At 43.2% G+C, this 24,442-nt stretch overlaps 1 protein-coding gene across 6 annotated transcripts in view; it reads left to right on the plus strand.

Annotated features, from left to right (window-relative positions):
- The first annotated feature begins 1,088 nt into the window (after positions 1-1,088).
- Positions 1,089-24,442, plus strand: part of IL1RL1 (interleukin 1 receptor like 1) — a 39,022-nt gene continuing 15,668 nt past the window's right edge. Inside the window, exons 1-3 of one of the 6 annotated variants that reach the window (XM_032652883.1) lie at positions 1,089-1,224; positions 13,058-13,177; positions 14,283-15,311. The gene's annotated coding sequence lies outside the window, so the exon portion shown is untranslated. The other 5 variants (XM_032652885.1, XM_032652882.1, XM_032652887.1 and 2 more) reach the window with 5 other exon arrangements.

The following is a 24,442-nucleotide window of genomic DNA, read 5'->3' on the forward strand; positions in this document are numbered from 1 at the left end:
ATCACGTTGGAGCCTCTGGACCTGGGAGTCTCCCCCAGAAAGCGTCAAGGGAGTCCTATTTGAAAGAGCCTGTCGCTTTATCACACATACAGCAAAGCCGAGCAAATGCAGGGCAACGTGCCAGAGCCGCAGGGAACTGCCAGCCTCTCAGCTCTGGCCTCTGCCACTGCCCAGCTGGATCCTCGCTCAGACCCCGCTGGCTGCCCGGCCAGTCCTGAGGCCACAGCCACGCACTAGACCTTGGCCTCATGCCTGGATACTCACGGCCTTTCCCAGACATCTTGCCGCCCCCAGACTGGGCTCAGTGAGGCTCCCCAGCCCTGGCTCCCCTCCTGCCACCCCGAGGGGGTCCACTTCCTGAGCCCTGAACTGCTTCACTGTCCTAGCCTCGGCTGATGTCTGCTACTGTCACCCCTTCCACAGTTCCCTAAAAGTTAGCCCAGGGCCTAGACACTCAATAAAACCTTTATTGGGACACAAAGGCATTTAATTGCCCTTCATAAGAGTACAACCCAGAGCGTCCACTTGGTAGTAGAGGAGTGCTTTCTAAATGTGGGTGTCGAGCAGAATCAAGCACCTGTGGGGTCTTCTTCACCCTTCCCATCTCCAGGCTCTGCTGTAGGGGTCTGGTGGATCCTGACCTGCACCGAAGTTTGAGTATTATTGCCCCCAAGGGAGACCTTCCTGGGGAAGGGAGGGAGAGGCTGGACTGCAGAGCCGCGTTGCTCTGAGATCCACAGCGCTATGAGGCTTTCCCCTCTATGAGGCTTTCCCCTTCCCCCGCCCGGTACGCAGGCCTCTCACTGTTGTGGCCCCTCCCGCTGCGGAGCACAGACTCCGGACGCGCAGGCGCAGCGGCCGTGGCTCACGGGCCCAGCCGCTCCGCGGCACGAACCCGCGTCCCCTGCATCGGCAGGCGGACTCCCAACCACTGCGCCACTAGGGAAGCCCTTAAAGTTAGAGGTTTTTTTTTTTTTTTTTTTTTTTTTTTGCGGTACGCGGGCCTCTCACTGCTGTGGCCTCTCCCGTTGCGGAGCACAGGCTCCGGACGCGCAGGCTCAGCGGCCATGCCTCACTGGCCCAGCCGCTCCGCGGCATGAGGGATCTTCCTGGAACCAGGGCACGAGCCCGTGTACCCTGCATCGGCAGGCGGACTCTCAACCACTGCACCGCCAGGGAAGCCCCTGGGGCATTTTCTTGATGGCAGCACTGCGAGAAGTTCAGGTGAGCACTGGTCCCTCACCTGTGGTCAGGCCTCCCCAGACCCCCTTCAGATCACGTTCAGCCTGGTAGAGGCTCCCCCCCACACCAAGTACTGCTGCCCATCCAACTTCCCGTCTCCATCCAGGGCTGTGCTGTGCCCGGCCTGCTAGCTGCACATGGGTTGGTCCAGTGGAAAACCTCTAGTTTTCTCCTCCCCACACGCTCGCCCTGCCCTCTCTCACCCATCAACTTTCTTATGCTTCCCGACGTTGCTGGTTTGACAACTTGACTCACATTTTCCTTATTATCCTTTTGGGTATCCTGGCTGGAACTAACAATGCGACTGCTTTGGGTACACTGTAGGAGGCTGCTTTGGGGACTGATTCCCAAAAGCACACTCCCGTGGCCGCACATGTGGCCCTGAGCGCCCCTGCGTGGCGTGTAACATTTGTCTTTGCCTCCGTTTCCCATCCAGTTTGTGCTCCATTTCTTTCTTCTCCTTTACAGCAAAATTCCCTGGAGTAGTTCTATATACTTACTGTCTTTAATTCCTTTGCTCCCACTCTTCTCAAAATATTCTAAATAGGTTTTCATACCTACTATTCTACAAACACCAGCTTCTCATTGCTGCCGTGGCATCTATGTTGTTAAGCCAGTGATTTGTTTCCCGGTGCTCATTGGAACTGCCTGCAGCGTTGGCGTGATGAATCATTCCTTCCTCTTTGAAATATTTCTCACCTAGTTTTTAAACTCCAAACACCCCTGGTTTTCTTCCCATCGAACTGGTCTCTCTTTCTCTCTCTCCATTGCTAGTTCTTATTGTACCCAGCCTCTCAGCACAGGAGGAACCCAGGGCTCATTCTGCCTTCTTTCCATCTGGGTGATCGCATCTAGATTTTCTTCTCTCTCTCTCTCTCTGTCTCTCTCTCTGTCTCTCTCTGTCTCTCTCTGTCTCTGTCTCTGTCTCTGTCTCTCTCTCTCTCTCTCTCTCTCTCTCTCTCTCTCCTGTGGTAAGAACTATTAACAAGAGATCTACCTTACTATATTTTTCTGAACACAGTACGGTATTGTGAACTATAGACACAATGCTTCACAGCAGGTCTCTAGAACTTATTCATCTTGCATAATTGAAACTTTAGACCCATTGAACAGCCAGCCCCTTTCCCCCCTCTCCCCAGACCTTAGCCACCACCATTGTACTTTCTGTTTCTATGAGTTTGACTGTTTTAGAAAGTGGAATCATGCAGTGTTTTTTCTTCTGTGACTGGTTTATTTCACTTACCGTAATTTCGTCCAGGTCTGTCTGTGTTGTCACATATGCCAGGATTTCCTTGTTTTTTGAAGCGGAGTCATATCCCGTCGAATGTATGAACCACATTTTCTTCCTCAGTCATGTGTTGGTGGATATTTGGGTGGCTCCATTTCCTGACTTATGGTTAATGCTGCAATGAACATGGGAGTGCAGATGTCTCTTTAGGATCCTGATTCCAATGCTTTTGAACACACACCCCAAAGTGTGATCGATGGATCATATGGTAGACAAGTGGGACTACATCAAGTTCAAACCTTTTGCACAGCAAAAGAAACAATCAGCAGAGTGGAAAGGCAACCTATGGAATGGGAGAAACTATTTGAAAACCATATATCTGATAAGGAGTTAATATCCAAAATATATAAGGAATTCCAACAGTTACCATTCCATTGTTAGTAGACATCCTTCACCCCTAAATTCTTCAGAGAGCATTCTTTGTAGCTCCTGGACTTAACCGAGACCTGATTCTCCTCTGAGGACACCAAGTCTCCCGTGGGGTTTCTTCGTCTCCCCTCTTCGTGTCTCTGAGAGGATAAGGCAGGGGTCTTTGCATTCGTTGCCATTTCCAAACAACCACGCATTGCACTTAGTGTTCTCACTTCTCCTAGCATTTCTTTCCAACTCACTGTGTCCTGCCTGGGCTACCCTCACCAGCTCTGAAGTCACTTTATTTTTTTTTTTTTTTTTTTTTTTTTTTATGCGTTACGCGGGCCTCTCACTGCTGTGGCCCCTCCCGTTGCGGAGGACAGGCTCCGGACGCGCAGGCCCAGCGGCCATGGCTCACGGGCCCAGCCGCTCCGCGGCATGTGGGATCCTCCCAGACCGGGGCACGAACCCGTGTCCCCTGCATCGGCAGGCAGACTCTCAACCACTGCGCCACCAGGGAAGCCCTGAAGTCACTTTAAATGATGTCATTAGTGACTGCACTGGTTGCTGATGGGAACTTCTCCATCTTTAACCTCTTTTACTTTCCTGTGTGGGTGCCAGTCCCCCTCCTGCCCATCGGGAGTCATGCGTCCCAGAACTCCTTCCTTGTCCCTTGCAGTTCTTCCTCTGTTCTTTCCTCCTGAAGGGACCTGGATTATCCCCATGACTTGAGTACAATTTGCACACTGACAAATCCCAAATTAATAGGTCTAGCCCATAATTCTACCGACGTATTTCTAATAGCTTAATGTCAAGACAGCCCCTCAAAGTTAGCTTATCCAAAATTGAACCCACCATTGCTTTCCTACTAACTCCTCCTCCTCCAGTATTTGGTATCTCTGTGAATGGTTGTCAAACATCCCACCTTGTTTGAGAGCTATCCCCCAAACTCCTTTCCATCTTTCCTTCCCAATGCAAAATAACTTAATAAATCTAATTGATTCTACTCTTAAACATAGGAATACAATCTGTTCTTCCTTCCTACTTCATTCTAACAGCTGTTTGCTAAATTCAAGCCCTTACCACCTCTTGGTGGGATTCTTGCAGGAGGCTCCCAACTGGTATCTCACTTTCTGGTTGGTTACCTGGGATCCTCTAAGCTGTTACCATGAGAATTTAGAACCTAAACTGACTCTTGTATTTAATGATAACGAAGGTTGGGTTTCATAGAGCTGTGGGATAGAATGATGAGGACCCTTCCCTATTTCTCCTTTCTCCGTCCCTATCTCTTCTCTCTACACAACTCCCTCCCATCAACCCTAATTCCTTGCATCACTCTTTTATTCCTCAGATATTCTTCTGAGTTCTTCCATAAACAAACAATGCCATGGAGATGCATTTTCTGAAATATAGTTAAAATAAAATTAAAAGAAAAAGAAAGTTTAAATTTCAATTTACAGTGCTCTTCGTTTTAAATAATCTCCCTTTAAAGAAGGATGAGCCATATCAGAACATGCTAGGCTTTAATATGGGGGATCCCATCATGCATGAATGCTCAGATGTCCATCTGTTTATTTCCCAACACACTGTTTTCCTAAGGTCCATGGATTCTGTGGCATTTCTAATCATGTATTTTCAACATATAGTTGTGGCATTTTGTTCTTTTAACAACACATATGACAATTCATCTAGTTTTAAAATACTGTCATAAAGGAGAAACTACAAATTTTTCAACATTTCCTACATAGTTAATTCAGCTGTAACGTGATCTTTGCTTTGTACTTCATTCTAAGTATATAAAATATCTCATAATCTCTTACAGTATTGGGTCAATGCATTATTATTTTCAAGTGTTCTTGTTCAAGAAAACTCAGAGAATGCTGACCTAGAGGACTCTGAGGTCCTCTGTTACTTCTAGAAATGTGTTGACTTTTTTGCTTTCAAAAGCATTTCTTGAATAGTCAGTTCTGGGGGATCACATGGTATTTATGCTTCTCTGAGCATGTGCATTTATTTTGAGATAACTTATCTGTCTCTGCGAATGCTGTCAATACATCCCTCTTGGCACAGAAAGTTCTAGAAGGCAGGAAGCTTATGTGTGGTCTATTCTCATATCACGTCCAGATCAATGATCTATTCAGGGCGACTGGGCATCAGTTAACAAACACAAGGCAAACGAGATGCTGCAACAGCGTTTGTTACTGCTGATGTTACTATTAGACCACACCCTATGTCCTTACCCTTAGCCAAAGCCTCCCACCTCAAAGATGGAAGAGAAGTGGTGAATGAAAACAAAGGCTTGGTAGACAGAATCACGGTAGGAGCAGGTGTTGGGGTCCACTTGATTGAACCTTGATCATGGCTTTCCTGCTTCCTGACTATGTGACTGCTAGGTCTGTGTGCCTCAGTTTCCTATACCACCAGGGTGCTCATACCTTAATCTCAGAGTTGTTTTTAGCATGAAAATGGGGTATAAATGTGTATGTGTAACATACGTAAAGAGCTTAGCTCAGGGCCTGGCACATACAAATTTCTCAATAAATGGTAGCCACTGCTGACCGGAAAAAAATCACACAACCTAAACGTTGAGAGTTATCTTTTATTCAGGGACCTTACTGAGGACTGTAGCCTGGGAGACAACCTCTCAGGTAGCTCTGAGGAACTGTTCCAAACAGGTAAGGGAGGAGCCAGAATATATATGAGTTTTTGCTGAAAACGAAAAAAAACCCAAGTAGTCGAACATCAGACATGTCAGTCGCTGATGGCCTGACGGAGGGCAGCATTCGTTGTTTACGGCAGTGGCGGGCAACACTTCTTTTTTTGTCCACACACTATGATTTGAACCACAGTACTCCCTGCCAGGTGTAACAGCCTCTTTCCCCACCACTTTTTTGGTAAGAAGTTGTGGAGTTATCTTTGTGTTAAACTAGTGCACGTGGGAACCTTGAGTGCATTGATTTCATCAGCTGCTCTGATCACAGAGGGAATGCTAGCTCCGCCCCCGGGAATGTTGAAGATTCAGGTACAGCTGAAGAGATGACATCTTTGGTTCTGTAGGAAATGCCCCCAATGGTTGTGGATCTGCTCAGCTTCCCCTGGAAGGTACATGTCATGGTTGCCAATGTACTGATGTCACAGTATATCAGCTGAACACCTGTCCTTATATAACAAGCTCTCTGACCCTAGAAAAGGTAAGAGGAAGTTATTCATCCAATCCCCCAGTTTCTAGTAAGACTACTTCCCAGGGTGCAGTGATTGAAAAAGGGACGTGAAATAAATATACATTCTTACCCTTCTTCTCTATAAGCTGTCAGCTGAGTTTGAATCAGTTGAGAGATTGACTTATTAATAAATCTCTGGACCTGACACCTCTTGTTGAAAATGAGGCAATATGTTAATAAATGAGAAATGGAACCGTCTTTCTGTTTATTCCCTAACTGCTTTCTGTTCAGGACTCTGCAGAGGTTGGCCTGATGCTTTCAGCCAGAGGGGTCTCTCTGAGGCTGGTGAGGAAGGGTGACTTGAATTAGGTCAGATGCCTGTCTGCGTACTCTAGATGCAGATGGAGGGCCATTCTCTACAATTCTTGCTCCAGGAATCTGACAGCAGGCGCGAGACCATGCCCCTTGCATGAAGATTTAAGAGCACACTGAACGTTTCTCTTTTTTTTTTTAATTATTATTATTTTTTTGTGGTACACGGGCCTCTCACTGTTGTGGCCTCTCCCGTTGCGGAGCACAGGCTGCGGACGCGCAGGCTCAGCGGTCATGGCTCACGGGCCCAGCCGCTCCGCGGCATGTGGGATCTTCCCGGACCGGGGCACGAACCCGTGTCCCCTGCGTCGGCAGGCGGACTCCCAACCACTGCGCCACCAGGGAAGCCCTGTAATCATTTTTGATTTAAACAAGCAATTATCTTTTAAGTGATTTAAATGATAAGAAATAAAAATCTCTATATTGACCTACATAGTTAACTTTTCTGGTGCTCTGCATTCTTTCATGCAGTTTCAAATTTCTGCCTGGTATCTTTCTTTCTGTTTGAAGGGCTTTCCTTTAAAATTTCTCATAGCACTTTTCTGTTGTTGATGACTTTTTTCAATTGTTATATGTCTGAAAAAGTCTTTATTTCACATTCATTTTTGAACCATATTTTAACTGGGTAAAGAATTCTAAGGTGACTTTTTTGTTTGGTTTTTTTTTGGTACTTTAAAGATCTTGTTCCACTGTCTTCTTGCTTGTTTCTGATGAGAAATCTGATATAATCTCTGTCTTTGTTGCTCTGTAGGAACACGGTTTTCCTCCCATGACTTTTTAAAGTTTCTCTTTATCACTTGATTATGGTGTGCCTTTTGGGGTACTTTTCTTCAAGCTCTTCATTGTCGAGTTTCACTGAGCTTCCTGGACTTGAGGATTTTATAATTTTCATCAAATTTGCAACATTGTGGGGCCATTGTTTTTTCAAATAACATTTTTCTGTCCCATTTCTAGCTCCTCTCCTTCAGAGACTCAAATTACATTTGTATGAGATACCTTGAGAATTTCCCACACCTCCCTGATGCTCTATTTTTTTCTGATTTTTTTTATTTCTGTGTTTCATGTTGTGTAGCCTCTATTAACATACCTTGCATTTTTTTCATCTGAAATATTTTAGTTTTTAACTGTAGGAGTTCTCTTTGGGTCTTTTTTTGTATCTACCGTGTCTCTGCTTAACACTTTCAGTCTTTCATGTAGTTTTTTTGAAACATATGAAACTCAGATATAATAGCTGATTTAATGTTTTCTACTAATTCTACCCTGTATGCCAATTCTGGGTCAGTTTTAATCGTTTGTCTTTTCACTAAGAGTAGTATTTTTCAGCTCTTTTGTATACTTGATAATCTTTGGATGTCAGGCAATGTTCATTTTGACTTGCTAGATACTGAATATTTTTATATAACTGTTCTTTATCTATCCTCTGAATCAGTGTTAAGTTGCACTGAAACAGTTGGATTTTGGGGTTTTTAAAATTTTTTTTAGGTGTAACCAGAGCAGCATTTAGTCTAAGGTTAATTTATACTACTACTGAGACAAAATCTTTCTAAACAGCCTATATGACAACTCATGAATTATATCATTTTCTATTCTGAATAGTGGGAATAAGTACTATTCCTGGCCCTATATGAACTGTGATGATTATTCCCTCTCATCTTTTGGGGTGTTTCTTTCCTTGGCTTCAGATAATTTCCTCATAAGCATGAGCTGATCGGTACTCAGTTGAGAAACTGAAGGGACCTTCTGCAGATCTCTCTATGCAGTGCTCTCCTTGTTGGTACTCTTCTTTCTGAACTCTAGTTACCTTGGCTTTCCAGACTGTCAGTTCTGACCCTCAACTCAGAGCCACTGCTGTGCTCCATCTCTCTCTCCCTCCCAGTGCCGTAGCCTAGAAACACTCCAGGCAGTAAACTGGGGCAATCTCAGGCTCTCTCCCATCTCTCAGAGTTCATTATCATTTATTGCCTGACGTCAGTATCTTGAGAGCTATTGGTTCATATATCTTGTGCAGTTTTTAATTGTTTTAGAAAGGAGGATAAATCTAGTCCCTGTTATACCACTTTGGCTGGAAGTGAAAATCAGAAAACCTGTTCTTCAAACACTTAAAATATGTCACAAACATTTCCTGTTTCTTAAATATGATTAGCCTACATCATTTCTGATGACTGCAAAGTATTTTATTATTTAGAAGTACCATAGATTATTTAATCAATTGTTCAATTTGTATATTTAGTTTTTTTCCCATTATTGTCCACAACACTGCCAATGAGAGGCTAAATATTTTTGAACATCCATGATTTTTTCAAATATATTAATAGAAGACAAACTACCAAGTTAAAGTATTTTGATATAAACTTCCAAATTATCCTCTGGAAAACTTGTACCAGTTTCTGCATCCGTAATCTCCCCACACTTTTTGTCAGTATTGGATATTATAATTTTGTAATGTTTTTACAAATTTGATGAGTGAAAATGGTATTTATTGATTTAAATTTGAATTTCTCAATTACTTTTTGATGCCTTATATTCTATTGAAGCTTATTGAAAACTCCTATACCCTCTTTTTTGAACTGCCTGTTCATAACATTTGCCTATCTTAAAAATTAAGTTGTTTTCTTTCCTGTTAGTGATTTATAAAATATACTTGTATAGAATATAAATATTTGAGTGTGTATATATGCTAGATATATAAGCTATATATAAATTTTCAAACTTTCAAATATTTTCCTAGCCTTTTGCTTGCTGTCTGTTTATAATATATTCAGATGTAATGAAATTGATTTGATCTCTACTGTTATGGTTTCTATATGTATTATTGTGCTTAGAAAACCAATATTACTCCCACTTCATAATCAAATAAATATTATATTCTATTTGTTTACAGCTTTAAATTTTTTACTGTGTAATCTCTAATCCATCTGGAATTTAGTTTTTTCATCAGTTGAACTTGATTTTTCTATTGCTTGTAATATATTTTATAATGCTTATATTAAAACATTTACAATGCTTGAATAAATCTAAAATGGTCTTAACACAATTTATTTAGTATCTATTCTTTCCCCCAGATTTGATATACTGTGTTTTTTTATCATCTTATGATAAGTTCTTAGGAATATTTAGATCTGTTTCTAGATTTTCCATTCTGTTCTATTAAACTGTCTCCTCCTGCGGCTGTTCTGTATTATTTTGTTTTGTTTTGCTTTTAATTTGTTTTTCTTTTTTGTTCCATATTATTTTAATTACCGAAACTTAATTGGACAACAGTAGGCCCAAGAGAAAACATGTGGAAGGATAAATCACCCATTCCCTTAACTTTTTACTGCTTTTTAACATTTCAGTGGCTGGTCTCAAACATTCCTGGGAAGTCAAGAAGCCATGCAGACATCAGGTAGAGAGCAGGCTTCACTTTCATAGCATTCAGGTTCAAATCCCACGTCCCCAGCTGACTAGCAGGTGGCCCAGCAAATACACTCACTTCTCTGTGGCACAGTTTCCTTACCTTGAGAGTGTGGGTGATAATAGTCCTTACCTTATTAGTTCATTATGGTGATGGTGATGGTGAGTACGGTGGATGGAACCAGTGCCTAGCACACATGAGCATTGCATAAAAAGTTAGTTTTGCTATTTTTATTTCTTTTTCATTTTAATTTTATAATTATTTTGTCAAAGTTCAAAATAATTATGATTTTTATTAATCGAGTCTTCTCTAGAAACATCATAGGATTCTCCTTTTACTTTTTTTGTGTCTCTTTTACATCTTTTTGTTGTATGTGTATATATATATGTATAATATTTATTCATGATTATATATACCTCGCACAATTGTATTCACATACACATTCTTAGAAATAGGGCTGACAGGAAATATGTGAGCATGTTTAAAATGATTATCCTAAGTATTACAGATAATATTCAGAAATACTCAAAATCTCTTCACCGAATATTACTCATAATAGTCAGAAATACATGATTTTTAAATTAGTCTGGCGCCCCAATATTCCATTGCTCTGTGCTTCAGACAAAAGTGTAGTGCCTGTTACATATTATGTGCTGTGTAACGCACAAGTATATTGGCAAATTGTTTTTTTCAATGTGTTATCAATTAGGGAAGTTGATTTCACGAGACAAATTTCATAGGACATTGAGAAAACAATTTTAAGCGGATGATGAAAGTGACTTCCTGAAAATGCATGACTGTGGTTTCTGTGAAATTACCTTTTTTTCCCTCCATAATCCTAATCCTCTTTCCTTCCTAAATCTAAATTTTCTTGGAATGCTTCAGAATATCTGGACTTGATCTCAGAAGATAATCTGAGAACAGGATTGGAGAATTTCAGCAAATGATACACACATTTAAATTTTTACCAACCCCAGATGGAAGCTTCTAGATTTCTAGGTTTTAGAAGACATAGGGCCATGAAAGAAAGTTCGACCTTTATTTAAACAGGAGGAATGAATGAGAACAGGACCGACAGTTGGGCCTTTCCTCTTAGGTTCTTACAGAGTTAGAAGGCAGGGGCTGTAATCGAGACCCCAGAGGAGAAAGGCCAGCACACAGGGGAGTATTGAGACCATAACCTGCACATCAGATGTCCTCTCACACTCTCACTGTGTTGGAAGCTAAAGCATTTGTGTGAGATTCCAGGGAGCAAAGGCTGCTAGACGAGACATCACATCAAGATGAGAACATTTCTGATCAAGGCAAAGACAGTCTGCCCAAAGTCATGGACTCCCTGCCCAAGCCACAGCCCCTGACCTCTGCTCTTCTGAACCCTTGGCTTTCCTCCTGTGACATCTGCTGCCTGTTTGCTGTGCTCCTAATACCCACAAGTGGGTCATCTCACTGCCCACAGAGACCTGTCCTCATGAGTCCTCTCAGATGCCCCTGCTGACCAGTATTTCAAAGGCAGCATGATGAAATGTTGCTTCCTGTGATAAAAACAGTTTGCTTCCTTCTGATACACAGGCAATGATCTGTTGAATATATAGAGTGAGCATGTAGCACAGAAGAAACTTTATCTGATTAGACTAGGGAAGGAGTGTTTTTAAGAACAGTGGAACAATCTCTAACATAGGAAGTTGCCTCTGATAAGGGAAACCCAAGAGATACAGAGGAGCGGCTTCCTGACAACACAGATAGCAAAAGGCCTCTTAAGTAGGACTAGAAGTCGTATTTTTGAATGAAAGCCATTTCATGCTAACAAGGACCCCTGACTTCTACCTCCTGTCAATAGATTCACAAGGAAAATGGCGAGAGACACATTATCATCAGCTATTAGTAACCTACTGCTGTATAACAAATGACTAAAATTTGGTAGCCTAACCTATAAACACTTCTTATCTCACACATTTTCTTGATGGTCAGGGATCTGAGAGTGACTTACCTGGGTGGTTCTACTTCAGGGTCTTTCATAAAGTTGTGGTCAACCTGTTGGCTAGAAGTCGTCATCTCTGAAGACTTGAATGCACCTGGAAGACCTCCCTCCGAGCTCGCTCATGTGGCTTGTTGTCAGAAAGCTCTGGTACCTCTCCATGTCGAGCAGTCATGGGGCTGCTCAACACATGGCTTCTCGGAGACAGAGTGATTCTAGAGAGAGAGCCCTGGATGGCAGCCACATGCCTTTTATAACCTCATCTTGGAGGTGGCATGTGATTACTTACTCCGTGATTTACTGGTCACGTCGACCTCCCTGGTACGGAGTGGAGAGGACCCTGCAAAGGTGTGAACAACAGGAAGCAGGGATTATTGGGGGCCGTCCTGGAGCCTGGCTGCCACACTTGCTAAAGGTGCTTTTTATTGGGACCTCACAATTTCTAGAGACTCAGTTGCTCATCCTTTCGTTTAAACTACTCAAGTCTGGCAGGGAACACATGAACCTTGAACCTTGTTGAAACATGGAGGGAGCTAAACATATTTTATAAAAGCCATTGACTAAACATTTTCCATTCTTTGTTGTTGTTGTTTTGGAGGAGGAGACGTGTGTGTGTGTGTGTGTATGTGTGTATGTGGGAGAGAGAGACAGAGACGGGGGAAGGAAAGGGAGAGGGAGAGAAAGAAAGAGAATGTAAAAAAATCTAATTTTTCAGATCAAAATTATTTTTTCTTCCAGTTGACATATGGCTTCGGCATAACTCTTATTCTTCAATTCCCAAAGCAAGCACCTCTGTGAACTCTCAGCTAAACACAGACTTTTTTTGGGAACTATGGGATAGGAGTACGAAGGAAGGGACAAAATACTAGCTTTTGTGCTTGGTTTTAAGTTTTAATTTCTCAAAAAGAGACAGAGAGTACTGCAAGCCAAAATCTTTGACTTATACAGACTCATTAGGACGAGTAGAAGTCAATTATTGAAGACAATTGCTTCAGAAAGTCAAGAATATAGAAACTCCTGAAAATAGAAAGCTTGTTACCTCTTTATGTGATCATAAACGATCTGAAAGAACTTTCTATAGTGTGACTATGAAATAAGGTCGAGTTTTTATTTCCTGTTAAATCTGATGAAGAGGACCGTGACCCAGGTTGAAGGGTGAGGCAGAGACATACAGAGCTCATCTCACAAGGAGGGAAAGTTTGTGGTTATGTATTAGATTTGATTCTAGTTTTCTGGGGTAAAACATTAATCCTACAATCTTCTCTTTTTCATAGATGCTGAGATTCCTTTATAAGCTATTTGGACACCTGTATTTATAAGGTTTTTCTGATTTTCAAGAAACTCTTTCCTCCTTGGGGGAGTGAAGCAGCAAATCTTACTGGTGAACATATTTGGTGAGTTGTAGTAACCAGGTAAGAGGAGAGAAGGTGCTAGCAGGGGAAAAGCTCTCATGGGGAGGGGAGGAGAGCAAAGGCAGATGTGACAGAAAAATGAATTTGCAATCTATAGCCTCAGCTTCTTTCTAAAAGGGAGCAGCTTTCATAGCTGCCTAGCACCATGGGGGATTTGGGGTGTGCACATCTGGGGACAGACACTGAGGAGAAGTGAGAGGCTTCTGAGCACCTCTGGGAGGGAAGGGGTGGTGATGACCAGGTGCAAGAGGGGAGGAAGGATAGGAAGCTGTGAGACACTCCAGGTGATGTACACATCGTTAGCTTGGTGCCCCACATTTCAGAACTGTTGGTGTACGTGGATTTCTTGTGCAAGTTGGAGAAGGGCGAGTCCCGGGTTGATGCTGAGCAGAACAGAGACGGGACTCCTGGGCACAGAAGCCTGAGGCAGAGACACCTCGAGATCAGGAGCCCCCGGAATTAGTAGACCTCATAGGGAAGACTCTGGGTTGTTATATGGTTGTGGAATTGGAAGTGGGTCTGAACTAATTATTCCTACTTCTCCAAGGCGCAAGGAAGGCCAGCTAACTTTTCCGTTTTGGCAGGTCAGTGAGATTTTTGACATTTAAAAGCTCCTTTTGGTTTGGGTACAGAGCTAAGATGTCCTCTCCACGTGGACGAAACCCACATGCAAACACAAATAAGCTCTTGTACACGTGTGTGCACACACACACACACAACAAACACATTTCTGCCCTTCCAGCTGCACCAATCTGTTCTCATTTCAGACAAACAAGTTTGGCCAGTTTTGATCTTTCCTTTCATGTCGTTGAATGGTGAGTTGTCACAGATGTTCTGTGCCCCCATAGAGAAGCATTGCCTTCCATTGGTTCTGGGTCACTTTTGTTTAGGAGAGTCACCTCCAAGAGGTACAGTCATTTTTAGTGGGTGTGGCCTGAGAGCAAATTATACGTGGGGTGCAGTGTCAGATCTTCGGGCCTGGAGAGAGATCCTCAAGGGAGCAGGCTGTGTCCCCTCCCAGGCTCACCCAGCTTCTCCCTGCCAGTTGGATGCATCAGCAAGAATCTCTGGATTCTACATTTTGCAGAGCCCTTGAAGACAGAAGGATAAAGAGGAACTTCCTGAAGCAGCCCATGGCTACGGAGGCCCCTCTATCTTACATCAAATGTTCCCTTCTCTATTACAAAACCTCGTAGGCCTTGATAGATGCTGGCCTCCCTGGACTTCACGAAATGTCTTGAACAGTCAATGGAAACATTGAAGATGCTGTTAGTCATCTTGGTAACAGTCAAGTACGTAAGTGCCGGTGCTGACAAACTCTTTGAAAGGCAGATTCCACAGCAGAGTTCTCTCTCTTTTTTTCTGGCCACCCCATTTAATATTGATAACCATACCCTTTGCACCAGAGCTTTAGAGAGGATGGAGAGCTTGACCCAAGCTACACTGTCAGTGAGAGGAAAACCAGCTGTATCTAAAGGTCCTGCTCCGTCTACTATATTAGAGAGTTCTTTGGCAGCTGGCATATCCTGATCATTTGGAAGTCACCAACAGTCTGAAAAAGAAAATCACGTACATGATTAAAGTTGGTTTATTCAGAATTCTAACAGGTGCAACGTGAGTCCACAAATCTGTATCACAGCCATCCAAGACAGGCCATCTGGAGACACATGGAAAGAGTCCAGTTATGGAGGCTTTGGATTCTGGCTTTACCTTGTACTGGCTCTTGCCTTGAGCAAGGTAATTAACCTGCCTCTCTGAGCCTCTGGTAAGCCTCTGAGGAATGGCAGTGTCAGCGTGTGCAAAAGTGTCTGCACACAGAGCCTGGCGTACGCTTAACTCACCCAGTCGTATCAGATGTTTTCAAAACGTTGACATGGAAGCATCAACAGTAGAACTTCCTAGAGAAAAGTGCACTGTTCTCAGAGCTGCAGCTTTTGGGAAGTTGTAGCTGCCGACTCGCACTCTGAGGGCGCTGAGTGACCTGCCACCGAGAGAGTGGAGGTTTCGCTGAGGAAGTCACCCACAAGGGAGGTAAAATATGGAACTGCAGCTTCGTCAGAGACCTTTCGAGTAGAGAATGTGATGCAAACTGAAGTTGGTCTTTGTTAACAGTACGGTGAATCAGTGTTAGCTTATCAGTAAGCTGGTTCCTGTGTCTTAACTGATAAGGAAAACGGGAGGTTTTAAGAGAAAGGTGGCTGTCGTATGTAGCACAGAGCTGTTAGAGAAATTAGTTTTTAGAGTTAACAAACTCTGTTGGTAGGAAGTTGAGGAAGAAAGAGCGCATCGGACTGATGGTAAGTGTCTTTCCTTGGGGTGTTTTTCAAAAATGCATTTATCTCAAAGGGAATGGAATTTGAAAACAAAACTGGGGGTTAAACTTAATCATTGCTCTCAATTTTCTGTTTATGAAAAAGGTAGTATCACCCCACGGGAAACCCAAGTTACAGACTCTTGAAGTCCTGTGGAGTCTTGTTTGTATGATGTGGAACTTTGCCTCGTGTAATGGAAAATAAATGGGAGAGGATGGGCTTGGGAGGGGGCCTTGCAGTGGACAGTACATACAAAGTGCCCATATGCCAGGATTCTTCTTGCTGGAATCTACTAAAGTCCAGAAGTGGAATCTGCTCAGACCGTGGAGAAGGGAAAAGTGCTTAGCAAGCAAGGAGCTGCGGGGCAAAGGGTATGTGGTATGGGGAAGAGAAGTCAGACCCTCAGGGCGAAGGAGATACAGGATGAAAAAGGAGAGTGACAGGTATGGGGAGCAGGGCTGCTGAGGGCCCATCTTTCTGGGGGAGTGGTGGGTAGGGAGGAATACCTGATTTAAGTTCACGCTTGGCGTTGGCACCTCCAGTTGACAGCTCCATTTCTTTCCTCTCTGAAGTCTCCCAACAAAGCGTGTAGAGTAAGATGTGGCAGAGCTGACCCCCAAAGACGTACCCCTGAGCGTCAGGGACAGAGAAGTGGGAGGTGTGCTCCCTCTGGCTGCAACAGTTCTCTCTCTGTTTTTCTTTTTTCTGGCCACCCCATGTGGCATGCGGGATCTTAGTTTCCCGACCAGGGGTCGAACCTGCGACCCCTGCAGTGGAAGCATGGCTTCTTAACCACTGGACCGCCAGGGAAGACCCCTCCTTTTTTCTTTTCTTGCAGCCGTTCTTGAGGCCAAAAATACTTATGTGTCATTGCCCCCAAATCTCAATATGGACCTTGTTATCCCCTTTCTGCTATTCTATGTACAGTATGTGAGAGAAAGCTCTGACTTACACAGAACTGCACTTAATCCCTGCCGATGACTTACCGATGACTCTAGGCCACTCATCTGACCTCTTTAATTCTTGTATTCTTTACCTATAAAACCAGCATCTTAGTACTAATACCAAGCTAAGAGGGTGGTTCCTAAAGATTAAATGGATGTAAAGTAACAGCACCGCACCTAGCTGTCAGCAAACGCTTAATAATGTCAGCCATCGTCATTATTTTTTACCTTTCCTGCTCTGGGAACCTTCGTCTCTGTGCCCTGCTGGCAGCATGCCGTGGCCGCTGATTTGAATTACAGGACCCCCAGCGGGACATTGGGTTGTCTCTGCTCTTGAACAGGTTGTATAGATGAGGACGTTTCTCCCTCTATGTCTGAAGATGTGGACTAATAGCTCAGACAGATCTGGGACGTCTTTGGTTTTCAGATTCCTGCTTTTCCATCAGGAGAACTCTTCATATATGTCCTTTAAAATGTTGGTCCTATGATTATGAGGGTCCATAGTTCTCTGCTCGCCCCTCCACACTTCCCAGTTTTCTGTGAATGCAGAGATAGAAAAGTGCAAAGGAGAGGATCTCCAGAGATTTGGGTAACATTGATATCCAAGGGGTATCCAAGGGATACCAATACCAGCTCTGAGGTAGGGGAAAGCTTGGGTGTTGGGGGGAGAGGAAGGAGAAAAGTGTGGAATGAGGGTGGGACACATAGAAGACCTGAATCAGAGAAGTGTGAAGGGTGGCAGACCATGGAGGGCCTTTTAGTCCATTATAGAGACTTTGGTTTTCACTGAATAAAAGGAGAGGTTTGAGGAGAGGAGTGGTTAAAAGGATCATGCTGGTTTCTGCTTTGAAAATAGATTCTAAGGGGGCAAGGGAAGGACCAAAGAGACTAATTCAGAGGCTACTGCAATGATCCGAGCAAGAGATGGTGGTAGCCTGGATCACCAGTGAGTGTCATGAGCAGGGGTCACGTGGTTGAGCTCTGAATATACTTGGAAAGTAGATTCAGTGGGACTTGATGATGGTTTGGATGAGATGTGTTGGAGACAGAGGCATAAAGAAACCGCCATGGATTTTGATCTGAGCAGTTGTAAAGATGGAGTTGCCATCAACCAAGATGATAAGGGCTGTTGGAAGGGCAGATTTTGGTGTGAAGAACAGGAATAAGTCTTGACAGGTTAATTTGGAGACATCTAGGATACAGATAAGTGGAGGGTCAAGTCGGCAGGTGCGTATCTGAGTCTGAAGTTCAGGGGGATAGTCTGGACGGCAGGTTTCACTTTGACAGTAGAATCCGCATATAGATGAAGTCTACAACCAGGAAAGTGGATGACATCACATGAGGAATGAGTGTAGACAGAGAAGAAAAGAGACTCAAGGACTGAGCCATGCAGTGGTGGGGAAAAGAGGAGATGTGAAGAGCAGCCAGCGGTGTCCTGAAGAAGGACGGGGAGAATCTGTTCCACTGGGACAGAGGCCGCTCAGAGCTCAAGGCAAGATGAAAACTAAGCACGTACAGTGGTTTTAGCAATTACGTGGAGGTAATTGGTGGCATTGACAACGGCAGGATGCCATTGCAATCCTAGCTAGTTATTAACAGAATTGAAATTTAAAGAAAGAAGCGATGCGGTGTTTCCAAAGTGGGTTCAGATTCTATAAGGTTATTTGCAAATCAAGCAAACAAACAAAACAAAATGAGAAACAGAAACGAAGAAAGAAAGGACTCTAAGAGAAACTTATTTTAACTTACGCTAAATTCTCAGCACTTCCGCAGTGATTTACACACAGAGATGCAAATTTATCTGTTTGGGAAAGATGAATATCTCTCCCCAGGGAAGCTTTCCAGTGAAAATAAGCAGTTGCTCTTTTGTAACCTCATGATCTATCTATATACTTTCACTCTTGAAGATCTCATCTAGTCTGGTGGGTTTAATTTTATCTATACACTGACATATTCCAAATTTGTATATATCTGGATGATCTATCTCTAGCCCAAATGTGTCTCCTGAACTTCAGAAGCAAACAGCCCGCTGGTATCTTGACATCTCCAGTTGTATGCCTAAGAGATATGCCAAGCTGAATAGGTCCAAAACTGCTTGACTCTCATTCCAAAACCTGTTCCACATCCAGTCCCCCATCTCAGTAAATAGCAACCCCCTATGCCCCGTTGCTTGGGCAAAAGTCTTGAAGTCGTCTTTGGCCACTGTCTTTCTCTCCTACCCTATACCTTGTTCATCAAGAAATTCTGTCAGCAAACCTCAAAATACAGCCAAAATCCAACCTTGTCTCACAACCTACACTTCCACAGCCTGGTCCAAGCCACCATGTCTCTCATCTGGGCCATCACAAAGCCTCCTATCTTGCTTTCTTCCTCATCCCTTGCCCTCCTGAAGGCTATTCTCAGCACCCAGAGCCTTCTTGCTAAAACCCACGTCAGGTCCTGCCATTCCTTGGCTTGTTGCCTCCTGTGGCTCCCACCTCTCTGAGCCAGGACCAAAGTGCTTAAGCTGACTCACGAGGCCATGCACGATTTGGTCACCGGACCTCTCCGAGCTGCTCTTACTTCCCTGCCGTCTTTCTCCACTCGAGTCACAGGGCTCCCTGCTGCTCCTCAGACACAGCAGGCGTGCTTCTGCCTGGGCTGTACTTCGACTGTTTATCAGATGCCACCTTCCTAGTTGGCCTTCCAGGTCACCCTACCTAAAACTGCACACCTCTCCAATCCTCCTTACTTCCCTCCTCTGATTTCTTTTTCTCCCTGAATGTATCACCATGTAAAACCTTTCATAAATACTTTTTACTTATTTATATAAATATCGTCCTCCTTCTCCACTAGGCTGAAAACTCCACATGGGCAGGGATTTCTGTCTTCCTCTGTTCTGCGTGGTATTTGGGGTGATGAAATTGTTTTAGAACTAGATAGAGGTATTGGTTGCACAACACTGTCAACGTACCGAATGTCACTGAATTGTCACTTTAAAATGATCAATTTTTGTTATGTGAATTTAACATCAATAAAAAAAAAATTACTGAGCAGCAAAAAAAGAAAAGGAAATTGAATAGTCAGGCTAAGTCTTATTGAGAAGGTGCTATAGGAGCAACGACTTGAGGAGGTGAGAAAGTTAGCCTTGTAGGTAATTGGAAGGAGGCGTCCAGACAGAAGGAAGAGTGAGTGCAGAGTACTGGCTGTACATTCAAGGAGGACCCAGGAGCCAGGACTGGAAAGGAGGACCCTGGTGACCTCATATAATGTGGGCACCATAGCTGCTGTAAGGGTGTTGGCGTTTCCTCTGGGTGAAGTGGAGGCGCATATGATTTGACTTAGGTTTTAACAGGATCTCTGGAGCCTCTGTATCAGGAGTAGTCTGAAGAGGGGCACTTGTGGAAGCAGAGAGAACAGTTAGAAACTATTTTTAAAATCCAGGTGAGAGATAATGGTGGCTCGGATGGAGACGTGACCGTGGAGGTGGGGCCGGGGGGATGGGGGATGTCATTGTAGGTAGGATGTACTTTGAAGATGAAACTATTAGGATATCCTGATACATGAGGAAGAGGAGAGCCAATCATATATAGAGAGTTTTGGCTTGAGCAACTCTCAAGGGGGAAGATGGAGTTGCCATCACTGAGACAAGGAAGATTGTGGGAGAAGTTTTTCTTAGGGGTGAGGGAGCGGAGGAAGGTTGGAGGGTTATATCTCCAGTTTAGTTCTGAAGATATACAGTCTCTGTTAATTCCAGTTTGTCCTTGAATATATACAAGTTGCTTCTAGTTTTTGAAGGGGAGAATTGGCTGAGGCCAAAAGAAGCATGGAGGGAGGGAGATAAATGCTGAGTGCCCCAAGAGTTTGGAGCGTGGCAAAGAAGCAGCAAAGAGATAAAAGTGTAACCAAAGGAGACACAGTGGGTAGACTGGGCCCAGAGCCTTTTCTGGAGATGCAGGGCAGACCACCTAACACTACACAGGATCTGCCCCCATCTGTCACAGGTTTTATGCACATTTTCATCAGGAAAGACAGAAGGAAAGTGGTGTCTAAAATGCTCTCTAATGAAATGAGGGGGAAAAAAATCCATTTGCTTATCATCAGAATTATTGAGTGAGAACCTGACTCTCTTAAATTCACAAAAGTTTAATAGGACAAGTATTTCCTCGTTTTCACATGTTTACAGTAAGACCAGGCTACAGATGGCCAAGCTCTGCAGTGTGTTGACATCGTATCTCCATTTAGCTATGACACCGGCCAAAACAAATGAATAAGCCTCACAGGATATCTTCTAAGTTATGAAATACTTGGGTGCCACGTTGCAAATAAAGGTTTTGTTTTTTGTTTGTTAGTGGAAATGTCAGAGAATTAGATTATATGTGGGGACATGCAAGATTTCAAAACTGTAACCCCCAAACCAGAAAAAAACGTATGGCCAAATTAGGTTAGATTAATTTTGAAAATGAAGAGGAATTCTGAGGAGTCTTAAAAAGACGATATCTGCCAATGAAACCAGCAGGCACTGGAAGACTTCTGCTTAACTTGGCAGAATTCATACCTGCCCAAGGGCTTGGGTTTAGTTATTTATTAGAAGCCCTTGTCTTGCTAAGTTATTATAAACTATGACACTTTTACGCTGGATGGTGGCATAGTGGTTAGAAGCCAGAATTGTCTGGTTCTTTACAGAAAAGAGGCTTAAAGGAAGTTAGAGCCGCTTATTTTGTTTAATCTCCCAGTCACAATCATAAGAAGGAAAGCTTTACCACTCTAATCTCTCTCTCTGTTTTTAGTTGATATTAGAAAAAAAAAAAAAAGCCTTGTCTTTGAGGTTCAGCAAGTCTGGTTTCAAACCCAGCCACAACTGGGTGAGCTTGGTCAAATTATTTAACCAGTCTCGTCCTTGGTTTTTTATTTTAATCTGTAAACTTTGAATGATGCTTATGCTAAGTACCATGCAGTATTTTACTTTGAATGAAAGGACTTCATTGCTGAATAATGGACTGAATTAAGACAATAGCTTTTATTTATCATAATAGCTAGACTTTATTAAATGCTTCTGCAAGATGTCATGATTATGATATTAAAACTCTAACTGAAACCTTATTTAAAACTAAGAAATCAAGGTAACTGTGGCCTCATCTAAATGAATAAATGTCTAAATTTAATTTCAAAATTTTAAGATGTTTTAGGGTACAAAATATAAGTTCGTATTCAAGTGTAAGAAAGTTCCAGTGGGTATCATTTTACTTAGAAAGAGAAAAACAGATATCGTGTATTAACGCATATATGTGGAATCTAGAAAAATGGTACAGATGACCTTATCTGCAAAACAGAAATAGAGACACAGACATAGAGAACAAACATATGGATGCCAAAGGGGAAAGGGCGTGGTGGGATGAATTGGGAGATGGGGATTGACATATATACTATGTATTAAATAGGTAACTAATGAGAACTTGCTGTATAGCACAGGGAACTCTACTCAATGCTCTGTGGTGACCTAAATGGGAAGGAAATCCAAAACAGAGGGGATATATGTATACGTGTAGCTGGTTCACTTTGCTGTATAGTAGAAATTAACAGAACATTGTAAAGCAACTGTACTCCAAAAATGTTAATTAAAAAATGTTTATCTAGGGCTTCCCTAGTGGCGCAGTGGTTGGGAGTGCGCCTGCTGTTGCAGGGGACACGGGTTCGTGCCCCGGTCAGGGAAGATCCCACATGCCGCAGAGCCTGCGCGTCCGGAGCCTGTGCTCCGCAACGGGAGAGAGGCCACAGCAGTGAGAGGCCCGCGTACTCCAAAAAAAAAAAAAAGAAAGAAAGAAAAAAATGTTATCTAGAGCTTACAGTGTCCTGGGCACTGTTCCAGTCTTGCCTGCTCCTGACTCTGTGGTCTCAGTGCCAAAACTCATGATCTTGACAAGTAAGTCAAGAATAGCAATGAACAGATCTAATTCCTTGAAGTGACGCCAAACATGGTGGTGAATCTCCCAGCCGTGACCAGACTTTGCATCTCTTCCTCTGAGAGCACACGACTGGTGTCCCTGCAGGTAGGGATGCCTGTTCAAGAACACTGCCAACCACAGGGGAGTGGGGAGAGGGGGATGGTACGGTCAACTGGTTCCAAAAACCTACTAGAATTATTCTTTGGCTGTACCTCCTCTCTTGACCTTCTTCACCTGGTGGCAGGATGATTTAGTGGTCAGGAGTCTAGCCTTTGGAGCCAACCTGCTTGGGTTCAAATTCTGGTTCCTCCTCTTAGCGTAACATGACTTGGACGGTTTGCTTACCCTCTCCGTGTCTCAGTGCCCTTGTCTGTAAAACGGCCGTAATAATGGTAGTGCCTGCTTCATTGGGTGCTTATGGGAATGAAGGAGTTAATACATGTAAGTCATTTAGAACTGTATCTGGCATGGAGTGAGTTCCAGAGAAGGCTTAGCTTTAGTTGTTATATTATTGTATGGGTCTGGAATTAGTCCCTGAATCCTTCTGGGGTGTGGTGAGTTTTAAAAGTAAGTCGAATTTACCCATGATCAACTCATACCCGCTCTTCCTAGCTAAAAGCGAATCTTGCGGTTAGCATTTGTTTTACATGGAGCCCAGGAGTTGAGGGTTATGATTTTCCTTGTCATTCCCCTTAAGGCAGCCTTCGTACTCAAAACTTCCCTCTATTTCTCTGAACTCCTTAGAAAAACTTCTTTTTCCCATCCAAGAGCCCCGTAGGGACTTAAATCTGAGGATCTGGAATCTGTTTTTGGATGAGACTGTGTCAATTCTGGACCCTAAACAGAACATTTGCAAAATCCCATAAAGTCCTGTTTACTTCTCATTGCTTTTGCCCCCATGCTGCTTTTGAAACTCTCTGCACCGAAGCTGCTGTAACTGGCCGCGCCTTCCTAACTAGTGTCTGCCAAATGAAGTGTCAAAGGAGTATCCGGAAGAGCAGTCTCAAGGGCCCCAAGGTTTCCAGATCATTTGGAACTCAGTGTAATAATATCAGTGCGATAAACAACGAGCATTAGCTTGAGTAACTGATGCTAAAACAGGGAGATGATTTGATTACTTTTCCTAAAGGATTGTTCAATGTTGTCCTTACATTTAAATATTTATGTACCAAGGTCAGAGTTCTTGGTACATGACGCACCAGCGCTTTTGAACAAGTCATGAATTTTGGCTAGAAATCAAATTTCAGGGTGGGTGGAGAGGTGAGTTGAAGGATGTCTTTGAGCATCTCCCCTTTAAAATAAAAGAGAGAGTGCAAGGGAGTAGTCTGCAGGGAAGGAGCTACAAGATCTGGAAACTATTCACAGCTCAGTCATTCACTTGAAATTCATTCCTCCTGCCCTTCAGTTTGGGTAAGCATCAATTACTTATCTAAAATCTGTAGTAAAAACTTTTCCAGACACGTAATAAGGAAAGTATCAACAATTCATGTTTAGAGGAAATGTGCTTTCTGAAAATATATTAAGAGTTGTTGTATTCATTCTATACTTGTCAGTTTCTGTATTGGTTCCATCTCTCTCCTCACTTTTTAAGAAAAAAATGATATGGTTAAGTTATCCTTTTGCTGAAAGAAAAAGTATGTCATTATTTTTCACAGACCTTCAACTCTTCTTAGAAAGCTTTTGGCGAATCTTGGGGATAAGCAGGGGCAGGGACACATTTCTGAGGGTTTGGTATAGTGTCTAGGGCAACTAGTTGATGACTGTTTTACCCATCTAAACTTTCCTATATTCCTTCGTTGCTTTGGGATGACCGTTTGTTTGCCTGTGTGCTTGAGGGTAGGCGGGAGTCATGTGTGTGTACACACAGCTTCCAGCCTGTGTGGATGTCTGGGTTTCATATCTGCATTTATAATATTGTATTTTCTAAGGTCTGTTGAATTTTATAATTTTCTTTTTTTTCCAAAATAGAAACTCATTTTCTTTCCTCTTAATTTAGCTTCGGTACATTCTCACGAGACGGTGATATAGCATGGCTGTCGTAAGCCCTGCGTGGTCCAAAAGTCCAGT

This window comes from Phocoena sinus, chromosome 13 (genome assembly GCF_008692025.1).
Source record: "Phocoena sinus isolate mPhoSin1 chromosome 13, mPhoSin1.pri, whole genome shotgun sequence".
NCBI classification, from domain to species: Eukaryota; Metazoa; Chordata; class Mammalia; order Artiodactyla; family Phocoenidae; genus Phocoena; species Phocoena sinus.